At 39.0% G+C, this 14,506-nt stretch overlaps 1 protein-coding gene and 1 pseudogene across 2 annotated transcripts in view; both read left to right on the top strand.

Moving 5' to 3' along the window:
- Positions 1-14,506, top strand: part of SLC44A5 (solute carrier family 44 member 5) — a 429,650-nt gene that overhangs the window by 245,073 nt on the left and 170,071 nt on the right. The window lies entirely within an intron of this gene.
- Positions 5,385-5,784, top strand: LOC122437364 (annotated as a pseudogene).

The raw sequence follows: 14,506 nt of genomic DNA on the forward strand, positions 1-14,506 counted from the left end.
CTTCTTCAAATGTTTTGTAGAATTCCCCCGTGAAGCCATCTAGTACTGTGACCTTTGTTTGTTGAGAGTTACTTTTTAAATTACTGATTCAATATCATTATTAGTGATTGGTCTGTTCAAATTTTCTATTTATTCTGAAGATAGAGTCTTGGAAATCTTGGAAGATTTTATGTTTCTAGGAATGTGTCTCTTTCTTCTAGGTTATCCGCTTAGATGGCATCTGGCAACTGTTTATAGGGCTGCCCTGGTGGCTCAGACAGTAAAGAATCTGCCTGTTCATAGTATTTTCCTATTGCTTTTCTTTATGGATGATTGGTATAAGTAGAACTGTTATTGTATTCCTGTGTCTTTCTTTATATCTGTTTATATTTTGCTTTACATATTCAGGTGCTCCTTTGTTGGGTGTATAAATGTTATTATATGTTGTATTCTTTTGTTGTTTTGACCCCTTTATCATTATTTAATGCCCATTTTGTCTCTAGTTAAAGTCTTTTATAAAAGTCTATTTTGTCTGATATGGGTATTACTCCCCCAACTTTCTTTTTGTTTCCATTTGCATGGAATATCTTTTTGTATCCCTTCACTTTCACCCTCTTTATGTCTTTAGAGCTGAGTTGAGTCCCCTGTAGCAACATATTAGATGAGTCTTTTTCTTAGTGCATTAAGTTACCCTATATCTTTTGACTGGAGAATTTAATTCATTTGCATTTAAAGTAATTATTGGTAGGTATATACTAATTGCCGTTTTGTTAATTGTTTTCTGGTTGTTTTTGTAGTTCTCTGTTCTCATCTTCCTCTCTTGGTTACTTCCCTATGGTTTTATGTATTCTTTTATTGTTTTGTTTGGATTCCTTTCTCTTTATTTTTGTGTATCATTAAGTTTCTTGTTTAACCATGAGGTTTGTATACACTGACCTGAATACATGGTCATCTATTTTAAGCTGATATTCTTAAGTTTGAAGGCATCTAAAAGCATTGCATTTTTACCTCCCCTCACATTTTATGTTTTTGACATCATATTTTAAATCTTTTAATTTTGAGTATCTTTTGGGCTGCTCATTGTGGTTGATTGCACTGCTTTTGCCTTTTAAAGCTAGCTTTTCAAGCAACTGATCTCATACCGTTCCTATATATTTGCCTTTACCAGTGAGGTTCTTTTTTCATATATTTAAACATTTCTATTGTGACCTTTTCCACTTAAAGGAAATCCTTTAGCATTTCTTGTAAGTTCAGTTTGGTGGTGATGAACTTTATTTTAGCTTGACTGGGAAACTCTTTATTTCTCTAATTCTGAATTCTGTAACTTTGCCAGATAGAGTATTTTGGACTGTAATTATTTTTTCTTTCAGCACTTTACATATATCCTGCCATTCTCTTCTGATCTGTTAAGTGTCTGCTTACAAATCAGCTAATAGAAAGGAGAGTAAAAAAGTTGGCTTAAGGCTCAACATTCAGAAAACTAAGATCATGGCATCTGGTCCCATCACTTCATGTGAAATAGATGGAGAAACAGTGGAAACAGTGTCAGATTTTATTTTTTTGGGCTCCATAATCACTGCAGATGATGATTGCAGCCATGAAATTGAAGGAGAGTTATGACCAAACTAGACAGCATATTAAAAAGCAGAGACATTACTTTGCCAACAAAGGTCCGTCTAGTCAAGGCTATGGTTTTTCCAGTGGTCATGTATGGATGTGAGAGTTGGACTGTGAAGAAAGCTAAGAACCAAAAAATTGATGCTTTTGAACTGTGGTGTTGGAGAAGACTCTTGAGAGTCCCTTGAACTGCAAGGAGATCCAACCAGTATATCTTAAAGGAGATCAGTCCTGGGTGTTCATTGGAAGGACTGATGCTGAAGCTGAAACTCCAGTCCTTTGGCCACCTCATGCCAAGAGTTGACTCATTTGAAAAGACCCTGATGCTGGAACGGATTGCGGGCAGGTGGAGAAGGGGATGACAGAGGATGAGATGGCTGGATGGCATCACTGACTCGATGGGCATGAGTTTGAGTAAACTCCGGGAGTTGGTGATGGACAGGGAGGCCTGGCGTGCTGTTATTCATGGGGTCGCAAAGAGTCGGACACGACTGAATGACTAAACTGAACTGAACTGAACTGAATAGCTTTATGGGATTTTCCTTGTATGGAATTGCTTGTTTTTCTCTTGCTGTCTTTGAGACTCTATCTTTTGCTTCCTGAATTATGATATATCTTTGTGTGAATCATTTTGGGTTCATCTTGTTTAGGACTCTCTAGGTTTCCTATACCTGACTGTCTCTTTCTTTCCCTAGAGTAGGGAAGTTTTCAGCCATTATGTTTTCAAACATATATTCTCTCCTTTCTCTCTCTTATTTTTCTTGGACCTCTATAATGCAAATGTTAGTATGGTAGATGTTTCTCTAGAAGTCCCTTAAATTCCCTTTATTTAAAAAAAAAATCTTTCTTCTCTTTGCTTTTCTGATAGGATGATTTCTGCTATTCTCTCTTCCACGTAGCTGATCTTCTCTTTTGTATTAGCTAATCTGCTAATGATTCCCTTTTTCAGTTATTGTATTCATCAGCTCTGATTGGTTCTGTCTTATATTTTCTAAGTCATCATTGAAGATCTCACTGTATTTCTCCATTTCTCTTCTAAGTATACTGAGCATCCTTATGACCATTTCTTTGTATTCTATGTCAGGTAAAATATTTACCTCTGTTTCATTAGGATTTTCCCTACTGTTTTATTTTGTTCTTTCACTGAGAAAATATTTCTCTGTTTCTTCATTTTGTTTGACTCTTGGCATTTGTTTCTATGAATTATGCAAAATAGCCACCTCTCCTACTCTGAAGGAGTGGCCTTGTATGGGACTGTCTACTATGTAGACTGTTTGCACCTGCTAGCTTTGGCAGGCTCACTGGAGCTGGAGCAGGTGTGAGGTGGGTGAAATCTCAAGGTACATTGTGCCAAGTCTGCCTTGGCAGGTTTGCAGGTGGTAGGGTGAGCATGAGCTGGAGGCAATCCTGAAGCTGCCTTGGTGGAACAGCTAGAATAGGAGGCGGCTCTGGCTGGGGACAGTCCCTGGGTGTGCCATGTTGAGGCCGTCTTGGTAGGATGGCGGGAGCTGGGGTGGTTGTGGGCCGCAGAGAGTTCTGGAGGTGATTCAAACAATGGCCCTTGCCAGTTCCTCTCATATTAGAGAGAGTTCCAGTAGTTCTCTGCCAGTTTAGCAGGAGCTCTAAGGTTAGTAAATGGATTTCTTTCCATGTAATCTAGGTGCCCTTTAAAGTAGTGTGTTTGTTGTTTTTATTTTATATTTTTGCTGTGTCTCAGGGTGGATGAGTCTGCACTCAGATCCCTCAATAATATCTGCCCTTGTTGTAGGTCATGTGGTCAAGGGTGAGGTTTCTGTGTATAGTGTTTCTCTGTCTTTCCTACCAATTTCTATGTGGTTCTTCTATTTGTAGAGCTATTCAATCAACCCTCAGGATGAGTTGCTTTGTATATAGGTGCAAATTGGGTGTGTTCATGGAAGGAGATGAGTTCAGGATCTCTCTACTATATCGTCTTAGACCTCTTCCTGTCTTTATGATTCAACTTTTAATGCCAAAGCAGAGAAGGAAGAGTTCAGTTTCTGGGCTTTGTGATATATGCATATAGCTCTGCTGATGCTCAACAAAACTTCTGTAATTTCTAAAGTGCCATTATTAAGTAGACAACTTCAATTATCGTGATAACACAGTGCCGTCTCCTAAGTTTATGCAGTCCTCATGAACTTTTATTCTTTTTGAAGTAACTGGTATATGTCTTGTCACTATTGTTGTTGTTAAGTTGCTAAGTAGTGTCCAACTTCTTTTGTGACACCCATGGACTGTAGCCCACCAGGCTCCTCTGTCCATGGAATTTCTTAGGAACGAATACCGGAGTGGGTAGCCATTTCCTTCTTCAGGGGATCTTCCCAACCCAGGGACTGAACCTGTGTCTCCCGTGTTGGTAGGCATATTCTTTGCCACTGAGCCACTTGGGAAGCCCTCTTGTCACTGTAGAGGGAACTTAAATGTCTAGAAGTGGAGTCCATCATCAAGGAAAAATGTGAGGAAAATTTATTGAAAAAAGTACACAAAGGTCAGTAAAAAATGTAGGTCCCAAGTTGTAAAAATGTCTGAAAGAGTTTCAGAATCATTTTGATTTATAAAACAGTTTGAAATAAAAACTCTATGTCTTATCACTCCTTTGAAGACTTTTATGTAGTCTCAAAATGTGGAAGGAAATAAAAACAAATAATTTCCCTGAATGGCTAATTCTTCAGAATGCAAATGTGAATTGAAGATATGCTTTGACTTGGCATTTATTTGCCTCATTTTGATTGGAGCAAATGGTCTAATGTGATCAGTTATTTATCATTGTGACTCTAATCTACAGGAAGTTGTGGACTAACAGACATCTTTAAAATTCATGGCCTATCCCTTGTATTCCTCAATAAGTGAATTTGTTCTTTATTAATGTTTTTGCACTTTAAAGAGTCACTACCTACAAATTATTCCTAATAATGAAAATAATCAATCTAAAAGATAATATTAAACCTTGAAATCACCTTTAAATCAAAGGATTTAAAGAAAAGTATTCATTAACTGTGTGCTTGTTATGTGTCAGGCAATGTACTGGCTGCTAGAAATACAAAGATGAACTGAGCAAAGTTCCTGTTCAACAGAGCTTGCAATCTAGTAGGAGGAGAAGAAGATAAAAGGATAAATGTGATGAGTGCAATAACAGAGTTACTGACCCAGGCATGGGAAATGAAGAGTGTCTAGTGTGCTAGGAGTAGGGCGAGGTGAATCTGGAAAAACCTAAGAGGAGAGGTGACCCTTGAGCTCGTTCTTAAAGATATTCCAAGAAAAGTTGGCAGCACACCTCAGCATACAGAAACCTGAGAAAAACTGTCCTGGAAATGGTTTGGTGCACACCCAGTGTATGAAGAAGATCAGGATGAGGTAGAGAGAAATGATGCTGAAGAGGCAACAATGAGCAAAATCATCAAGCACTTATTCAATGTATCAGTGTGTTTGGTATTTTATTTGATAGACTCAGAAAAGACATTGAAGAATTTTAAGAAATTGACAATGAAATTTGTATTTTTAGAAGCTTTTGTTTAGGAAGCACCAGGAGAACACTGCTGTGTGCAAGATCTATATCCAGTACCAGGGACACAAATCTCCTAGAAATGCTCCTAAACTCTACAGTTTGTTCTTATTCTTTTGCCTGTGTTTGTGTCATAGAGTGAGGGGAGAGGAGTGTTGTAATCAAAGCAAAGCCTGCAATGTAGAAACATGTAAGTGGCGGTGACAGTTGGAGTCTAAACACTCTTATGATGGTCTCTGGGTGCCCTGTGAGAAAAAAGGGGAGGATGCCACTGGGATCATCTTCCTCTTCCATGCCATTGTCGTTCCCTTCTCCCTTACCCTCAGTACCAGACAGTGTTTCTAACTCTTCCCCTCCCCCAATGTCTTTCATCACTTCCCAGGAAATGAAGTGTATTCTTCACTGACTTGCTAGCTGGTCAGGTCCTCAGCATGAATATTTTCTACAGCACCTGGAAAATTACAGCTGCTGCTGGAAAGTCTAGGGCAAACTGACCACCTCGTATGTTTGAGTGCCACCTGCATCTTTGGGGTCAGTGGTTTGGAGGTTGGGCTGAGCAGGAATGCAGTGAATGTCTCAGGCAGCTGGAGGTCAGTGAGCCAGACTTCGTGGCAGAATTTTACCAAGCAGTGGCTGCTACAGCTGGTAAGAACAATAGGCATTAAAAATCAAAGAAAATAGTCAGACCTAGTGGAGTCATGGCCATAACTTTACTGAGAGAACTTTGGATGTATCACTTAAAGATATGGGAATGGTGTCCATCTGAGCAAATCCAGATCAGCAGTCTGCCTCCTAGCTTACTTCTTTCCAAAAGATGTCAAACCATCAAGAATTTCAAGACTTCTTTTGCAACTATGACCAAAAAGAATCTACACATTATAACTCAAGTCTACTATTGGCCCATGGGATATCAGGGAGTACAAGGTCATGACCTTACTAAAGGTCATGTTTTTATAATTTAGCTGGATTGGGATGGCTGATTTCACTGTCATTACCAAACGTTGGCATAATTATGTGACATCCCCATTACCAACTTTCCTAGTGATGATTTAGTAAAATTATGGAAAAATAAGAAGACAGAGATGTTTGTTCCTCTACACTGATGTTTGTTTGAATCCAACAATACTTTTTCTAAAGTATATGTGAAATCTTTGGAACTGGTAGCAGATGCTCCTATCTTATAAGTGTTCTCTACAACAATATGAAAACAAGTGACATTCTTTAAGGTTGAAGGGTTTATTTTTTATATTAAAATAAAGAATGAATTTTTGGAAAGCAAGAATACTGCAGTGTAGTAAGGTAAACACTATGTAGATGTTCAGGTTGCAGTGGAAGCTCTAAGGAGAGTAAATCATGTGGAAGGGAGTGGCACTGCTTGCCTGATATGGTCATTCTTGAAGGGGACTGAAGGATGTATAAGAATTTTTCTTTGTGTAGGAAAGGGCAAGGAGTAACCCAGAGATGTGTATGGAGGAAGAGACTTTGCATGACTCATGTTAGACTATTACAAGTATTTACAGTAGTAGGAGGAAGAGTATGGTTGGGAGATAAATTTGCTTAGGTTGCAAGAACCCAGATACTGAAGAGCATTGTATATTTGAAGGCATGGAGTTTGACCTTTATTCTAAAGGGCATGAAATGAATGGCAAGCGTCTGCTCTTTTTTTAAATTTTATTTTATATTGGAGTATAGTTGATTAACAATGCTGTGTTAGTTTCAGGTCAGGGGAGTTGCATGGTTAGATTTGCTTCACTTGTCTCTATTTGTCATTTCTTCTTTCTCCCCTTTGTCACCTTCTCTCCAGTACAGATTTATTTACAGCTCTCCTCAAACTGATTTTGAAAAGGTCACCAATGATTTCCATCATGCCAAGTATAGTGGGCAACATCTTTTATTTTAATTTCACAACAGCATTTGACAAAGGTGACTACTCTTGCCACTTTCATTTTTATTTTTTGAAGTATAGTTGATTTATAGTGTTGTGGCAATCTCTGCTGTGACTCAGTTATACATATATATTTTAAAAATATTTTTTCCATATGGTTTATCATAGGATATTGAGTATAATTTCCTGTGCTATACATTAGGACTTTATTCATTCTAAATAGTTTGTATCTACCAACCCCAAACTCTCCGTTCATCCTCTCCCCCTCAGTGCAACCTTGGCAACCACAAGTGTGTTCTCTATGTCTATGAATCTGTTTCTATTTTGCAGATAGGTTTATTTGTTCCATGTTTTAGATTCCACATATAAGTGATATCATATGGTATTTGTCTTTCTCTTTCTGACTTACTACACTTAGTATGATAATCTCTAGTTGAATCTATGTTGCTGCAATATTTCATTCTTTTTTATGGCTGAGTAGTATTCTGTTATATATGTACCACATCTTCTTTGTCCATTCATCTGTCGATGGACATTTACGTTGTTTTCATGTTTGGCTATTGTGAACAGTGCTGCTATGAACATAGGGGTACATGTATCTTTTTGAATTATAAGTTTTTCCAGGTGTGTTCTTGGGAGCAGGATTGCTAGATCATATGGTAATTCTATTTTTAGTTTTCTGAGGAACTTCCATACTAGCTGCATGGGTGATAAGTTGCTTCAGTCATGTCCAACTCTTTGGGACCCCATGGACTGTTTATAGCCTGCCAGTTTCCTCTGTTCATGGAATTCTCCAGGCCAGAATGTTGGAGTGGGTCACCATGGTCTCCTCCAGGAGATCTTCCCGACCCAGGGATCCAATCTACATCTCTTATGTCTTCTGCATTGCAGGAAGATTCTTTACCACTAGTGCCACCAGGGAAGCCCCCATATGGCTATACCAACTTGTATTCCCACCAACAATGTAGGAGGGTTCCCTTTTCGCCACACCCTCTCCAGCATTTGTTATTTCTAGACTTTTTAATGATAACCATTCTGATCTGACTGGTGTGACCACTCTTTCCTTTTTGAAATAGTCTTTTCTCTTGGTTTCCTTGACATCATACTCGCCTGATGCTTATTGCACCTCATTGCTACTTCCTTTTTAGTCTCCTTTTCTGTGTCCTCAACCCTTACTTGATCTCCAAATATGAGAGTGCCTTGGTCCTCATCCTTCACTTTTCTCTAGTCTATTTTTACACTGGGCCAATGACTTTAAATATTATCTACATGTCAGTGACTCCCGAGCTTTGTATCTCTAGCAATGAATCTTCCGTTGACCTCCATATTTCTTTATTCAACTGCCTATTTGACTTCTGTATTTGAATTCATGGTACTTATTCAAACTTAATTTGGCCAAACAAAACTCTTGATTCTTACTGGCACTTGAAAGCTCTAAAACCTCCTCCATCAGTCTTTTCCATTTCAGAAAGTAACACCGGTATCCTCACCCTGTTACTCAAGTTACAGGTTCTTGGCTTCTGCTTCCTACCCTCCCCCCATTTCTCAGCAAGTCTTATTGGCTTCAGCTCCAAAATATATCCCCAAAATACCTACTTCTTTTTTTTACAGTCAGCATCATCCACAGCACCGTATATCCTACTTATACTTTAGCACTAAACTCTAGAATGATCTATTTCTTTCCTTACTTTTCTATAATCCATTCTACATTAAAAAAAAAAAAAAAAAAAACCTTAAGTGAGCTTTCAAATCATGAATTAATCATAGCTCTTCTCCTTAATACATTTTCAATAGCTTTCCATACTATGTAAATTAAACTCAAACTCATGTCCTACAGGAGTGCCCTCTGTATGACTCACTTATATCATCCTGTACCACTCTTCCTCTCTCTCATCCTCGTATTGTAGCCATGCTTGCCTTCTTCTCATTTCTTAAAGATTTTAAACTTGCAGCCATCCTGGGTACACTGACTGAAATACTTTGAGCCCAGACCTTTGCATGAACAGCTGCCTCTTGTCATCCAGCTTTTAACTACCATTGCCCTAGAGCCCTTCATGACAACCCAGTCTTCCAGTCACTATCTACAACATTATTTAATTGTACTTTCTTTATAGTGTTCATCACTGTTGAAAATTTCTTTATTCATTTTTTTCTCACAATCAATATCCTGTCTAAAAGATCAGGTTTGTGAGCAGCAAGAACCTTGAATGTTTTGTTCATCAGTGTATTCCCTATGGTTAGAAAAGTCCCTGACATATAATATGTGTCTGGTGAGTGACTAAATGAACTATTATCCTAGCTTCAAAGCCAGGGATATCCTGGAGAGAAGAGAAACTAGTTGAAACAAAGGCAGGATACCATTTAGATGAATTTTCAGCTATCTAGCTGACAAATGATTAAAACCTAGACTGAGGCAGTGGCTCTGGAAAAGAAGAAATCTAAGAGGTAATAAGAAGGCAAAAATCTACAAGACTTTAGGACTGATTGTATGCTGAGGGTAGAAAAGAAGGTCTAGCATGACTGTACTAATAACTGGATGGATTACGGTTATATTCATGAAGGTAGGGAACACATGAGGAAGAGCAGAATGGTTATGAAGAGCAGAGAAGATAGCTAATTTAGCTTTTGAAATGTTGAGTTTTGAAATGCCTATGGCCTCTCCAGGTAAGAGTATTCAGTAGAGAGTCAGAAACTTCATATACTTATGAAGCTCTTTGAAATATTGATATATTTGTTTTATCTAAAAAAGTCTCTAAATACAAGGGAAGATAGAAAGAATGTTAAGTCTAATAGAAAAATGTGTAAGTTTTCTCTTCTGAAAAATACTTCCTTATCCTCGTTGCTCTCAGAGTACTCTGTGTGCTTATGACACTGTGTTGTCATCATTTGTTTGCTTGGCTAGCTCCTCAGTTAAGCCATGAGTTCTGCCAAGTAGAGCTGAATATAACAGATAATACAGGATAAATAGCAGTTTCAATTATGTTGTTGTTGTTCAGTTGCCAAGTCATGTTTGACTCTTTGCAACCCCATGGACTGCAGCGTGCCAGGCTTCCCTGTCCTTCACTATCTCCCAGGGTTTGCTCAAACTTATATCCATTGAGTCAATGACACCATCCAACCATCTCATCCTCTGTCTACCCCTTCTTCTCCTGTCCTCAGTCTTTCCCAGCATCAGGATCTTTTCCAGCGAGTCAGCTCTTCACATCAGGTAGCCAAAGTATTGGAGCTTCAGGTTTAGCATCAGTCCTTCCAAGAATATTCAAAGTTGATTTCCTTTAGATTGACTGTTTTGATCTCCTTGCATGTTACATGCTCCCCCACCACCCTTCAAATTTCACAAATGACTTCCCACTGCCTAAAAGTTAACTCCAAATTCCTTAACATGATACTGAAATCTCAACACAAATTTGTCTTAGGTTACCTGACTAAACTATACTCTCTCTGGGGTTTCTAAACTCTTGAATGAACACTCTGTTGAGACAAACTAAGTCATGTGCATTTCTGCAGGGTCTGAAAATTGATTTTATCTGTGTTCTAGAATTGCTGTAATTCAGGGATGATGATTAGTATTAACAAAGCTCACAAGAGACTGATGTATAAAGCCAGAATGTTAATGCAATCATTTACATTGAGAAATTTAATTGCTGAGAAGGCCTGATGTTCCTGTTGCCCTGACCAGCACATTGCTCCCTTCAGGCAAACTACACAAGAAACCTAATTATCAAAAGGTTGCTGGGTGAATGTGTAGTCAGAAAAGGAAATTACATGAGTGGAATGGCTAATGGCATCAGGCTCTTCCAGCCTGGCTGTCTACTGACAGAGCAGAATCTTCACATTGGATCCTTATTTCAATTTGTCTTGGTGCCCTGATCTGGAGGGTGCTCAGATGGGCAGACCTGTTTGAGCATCATGTGCACTTCTCTTTAGGTATGTTAATAGATTCAAGAAGTTTGGAATCAAGGCTTGTTAGATTGGGAGGCTTAGTTTCATTGAGGGACTGTATGCATCAATCATGTTTTGAGTCAGAGTTTAAGTTTCATAAAGCAGTATTATTTTCTCCACACTCACATTTTGGGGAAGTATCTCACTGACACCTCAAGTGGTAGTCTTCCTTGCTCCATGGCCCTGCTCAGGACCCACCTTCTCTGCTCTCCAGCCTCAGAATACCTTCCCTCCACTGAAATCCTGTAGCTTTTACTATGGATGGTATATAGCACATAATACTTGTGACTGCTTTTTAGCTTTTGGTACTCATGCATTGCCTTATCATCTGATTTGTAATTCCTTGGAGGACAGAGATCTGCGTTCAGTATGTGTAAGTAGGTGATGATGAGCCTCTTTCTTTTTTTTTCTTCTTCTCAATATAGCTCCAGTTAGAGCACCTACTCTTTGGATGGCATTCTTGTACAAGGAAAGGGGTTATTTCTTCCATGACTGTGCTTAAAAATGTCAAGGTTCTTTCATTTGCATCTTCTTTCAGATGAGTTTCCTGTTAAAAAACTAAACAAACAAATCCTTTCTACATGTCCTGAGAAGATAGTGTATGACCTTTATTACACGGTGCCAATTGTAGCAATTTGGACTTTATTTTTTTCCAGACTTGGATCACAGGTCAAGCAAGTGGTCATGACATTTTAATGACTTTTCTCTGACACAAAAATAATATAATAAATAGAATAAGCTGATTTTTTCCACTGGGACCTATAAATCTTTGACCTGCTTTGACATAGCATATTCAGATCCATAGTCCACACTGTGTACAGTGTCATGCCCTCTGTGGATACTTCATAAAAACTAATTGAATTGAAAAATAGTCTGAGATATATTCCATAAGTTTTAGGAATTCAAATATCTCAGAGAACTCTGACACTGTCTTCCTGTTACCCAAGCATCTTGTTTAGGAATTTGAACCCCTGTATCACACCAATGTCATCTGAAAATGATGTAGGATTTGCATAACTTTAAATAGGCTAGAGTGTTAATAATGACTTTAAAGTTCTGAAGTTTAAACCTGTATGTAATGCTTCACTTCTCTGTGATGATTGGGCTCAAATGCTGTGGTCATTATCCAGCCTCTTGTGAGGGTCACCTTTGTACTTATCCATAGGATCTATGTCACATTTCTTCCTCCACAACCTTGTTTTATTTTATTTCTTCAACAAATATTTGTAGTACACCTTACTCTATGATAAGAATTATGCTAGTTGGTAATAATACAAAGATAAGATGTCCTTGTCCTCAAAGAATTAGCATATAGTAGAAGAGATAGGCAATGGAAAAGAGTTTACTTCAATGTGGGAAGTACTGCCATGGAAGAGAGAAGGACCTAACTCTCAGTGGATGCCTTATGTGACTGCTCATCCAAAGATTAATTTTTATTTATTCTCACTCAGAAGTTATTGACTGATCATCTATTATGTGCCCTCTCTCCTCTGGGCATTAGAGATACAGTGATGAATAAGACAGGCCAGGTGTTGGTTCTCTTGAAAGGGGAAAGAGACGGAGTAGATAACATCTGAGAAATGAAAATGACAGTTTCATAAGATGATAAGTATGAAGAAGGAAAAAAAGCAGAGGATGTTCTAGTACCTGGCCGGAGTATGAGTGGAAGCATTAATTTAGATTTGGTGGTCAGGGAAGACCTTTCTATGGAGGTGACGATGGAAATGAGACTTGAATGATAAAGAGTAGTCAGCCATGTGAAGATTGAAGACAGTGCATTTCAGACAGAGGAAGAACAAAATAAGGCAGGAATGAGCTTCTGTGCTCAAGGAGTAGAAAGAAGGCCATGTGAGCACAGCATGGTGGATGGGGGCAGGGAAGTGGGGAGGGAGTGTGGGTTGGTAGGAGAAGCCCGAAGGCACATTCTACTAAGTGCAATGGAAAAACTATTTGAGGGTTTTAGTAGAAGAGTAAGTTAGTCTAATACATTATAAAAGCTCATTCTAACTACTGGAGAATGGCTTTTAAGAGTCCTAAAGCAGAAGCAAGGAGATCAATAGGCAGATTTTGCAGTCATTGAAGTGAAGGAGTCAGTCATTGGGCCTAGGGTGGCAGTAGCGGAGATGGAGAGATGTGAATAGATTCAGATATGTTCTGGTGGCAGTGTTTATTAACGTGAAAGGTGAGGGAAAGACGTCAAACATAACTGCTGGACTTGTGACTAGCTGAAGCTCCAGTATTTTGGTCACCTGATGTGAAGAGCTGACTCATTGCATAAGACCCTGATGATGGGAAAGATGGAAGGCAGGAAGAGAAGGGGATGATAGAGGATGAGATGGTTGGATAAGCATCACTGACTCAATGGACTTGAGTCTGAGCAAAAGGAGACAAAAGGAGACAGGGAAGTCTGGCGTGCTGCAGTCCATGGGGTCGTAAAGAGTCGGACCCAACTTAATGACTGAACAACAAGATGTGTGACATGAACATTTGGGTAGATGACAATTCCCGTTCCTAAGAATGGAAAGATTAGGGGAGGTAGTGTTGGTTCAGAAATCAAGACTTCTGTTTTGGCTCGTAGGTTTTAGGTGCGGAGTAGATATTCATGTAACGATGCTCTATGTGAGTCTGGAGATCATTGAAGAGTAAAATAAGAGTGGGAGGTTGAGAGTTGTTGGTCATAGGCATTTAGATAATATTAATATTTAAAGCCGAGTGTCTGGATAAGATCACTTAGGAGGGTAAAGAAGAGGCCCAAGGACAAAACTCTGGATTTGACAGCATTTGGAGGTCAAGCAGAGATGAAGGAGCAGGCAAAGGAACCCTCAGTGAGTTAGGAAAAGCCTAAAGGATGCAGTGTTGTAGAAATTAAGAGTGTTATAAGAGTTTGTTTTTTATTTACTTATTTTTAAAGTTGCCAACTGTGTTGACAGCTTTGAAAAGTCAGGCAAGATAAAGCCTGAGAAGCCACCACTGGATCTGGCAACATGAACATCATCAGAGACCTCATCCAAAGCAATCTCAGTGATGTCATGGGCACTCAGATCTGGCAAGGGAAAGTAAGTTAGAGACTGTGAGGTGCAAACCTGGAGGGGGCTTCTAGAGACAACTCTTTAAATAAGTTTTATCGGAGGGTGAGTGGAATTCGGGATCAAAGTAGAGTTTCTGAAGAGGAACGATTCTAGGACACAGTGGTGTGTGGAGCTGGAGATGATCCAGGACACTGATAATGCAAGAGCAAGGGGAACCTTTGGATGTGAAGTCCTGAAGATAGACTCCACCACAAAACTGGAGAGTCTGGCCTTTGGTAGAAACAGGGGTTCCTAGTCCATAGTACAAGATGGAAAGCAGGGAATAGACTAGACATATTGAGTGCCAATAGTTTTGGTGATGAAGAGAGATTCTTACTGCTTGCTTTTAACTATTTGATGAATTATGAGATAAGTTATCAGGCAGGGATGGGCTGGTGTGGTGGTGGTGGTGGCAGGCCCAGGTGTATAAGGACTGAGAGGAGAAAGGATGAAACAATCATTTTGGAAAGTGGAGAAGTGATCATACATGTA

The sequence above is a fragment of the Cervus canadensis genome, chromosome 2 (genome assembly GCF_019320065.1).
Source record: "Cervus canadensis isolate Bull #8, Minnesota chromosome 2, ASM1932006v1, whole genome shotgun sequence".
Classification (NCBI taxonomy): domain Eukaryota; kingdom Metazoa; phylum Chordata; class Mammalia; order Artiodactyla; family Cervidae; genus Cervus; species Cervus canadensis.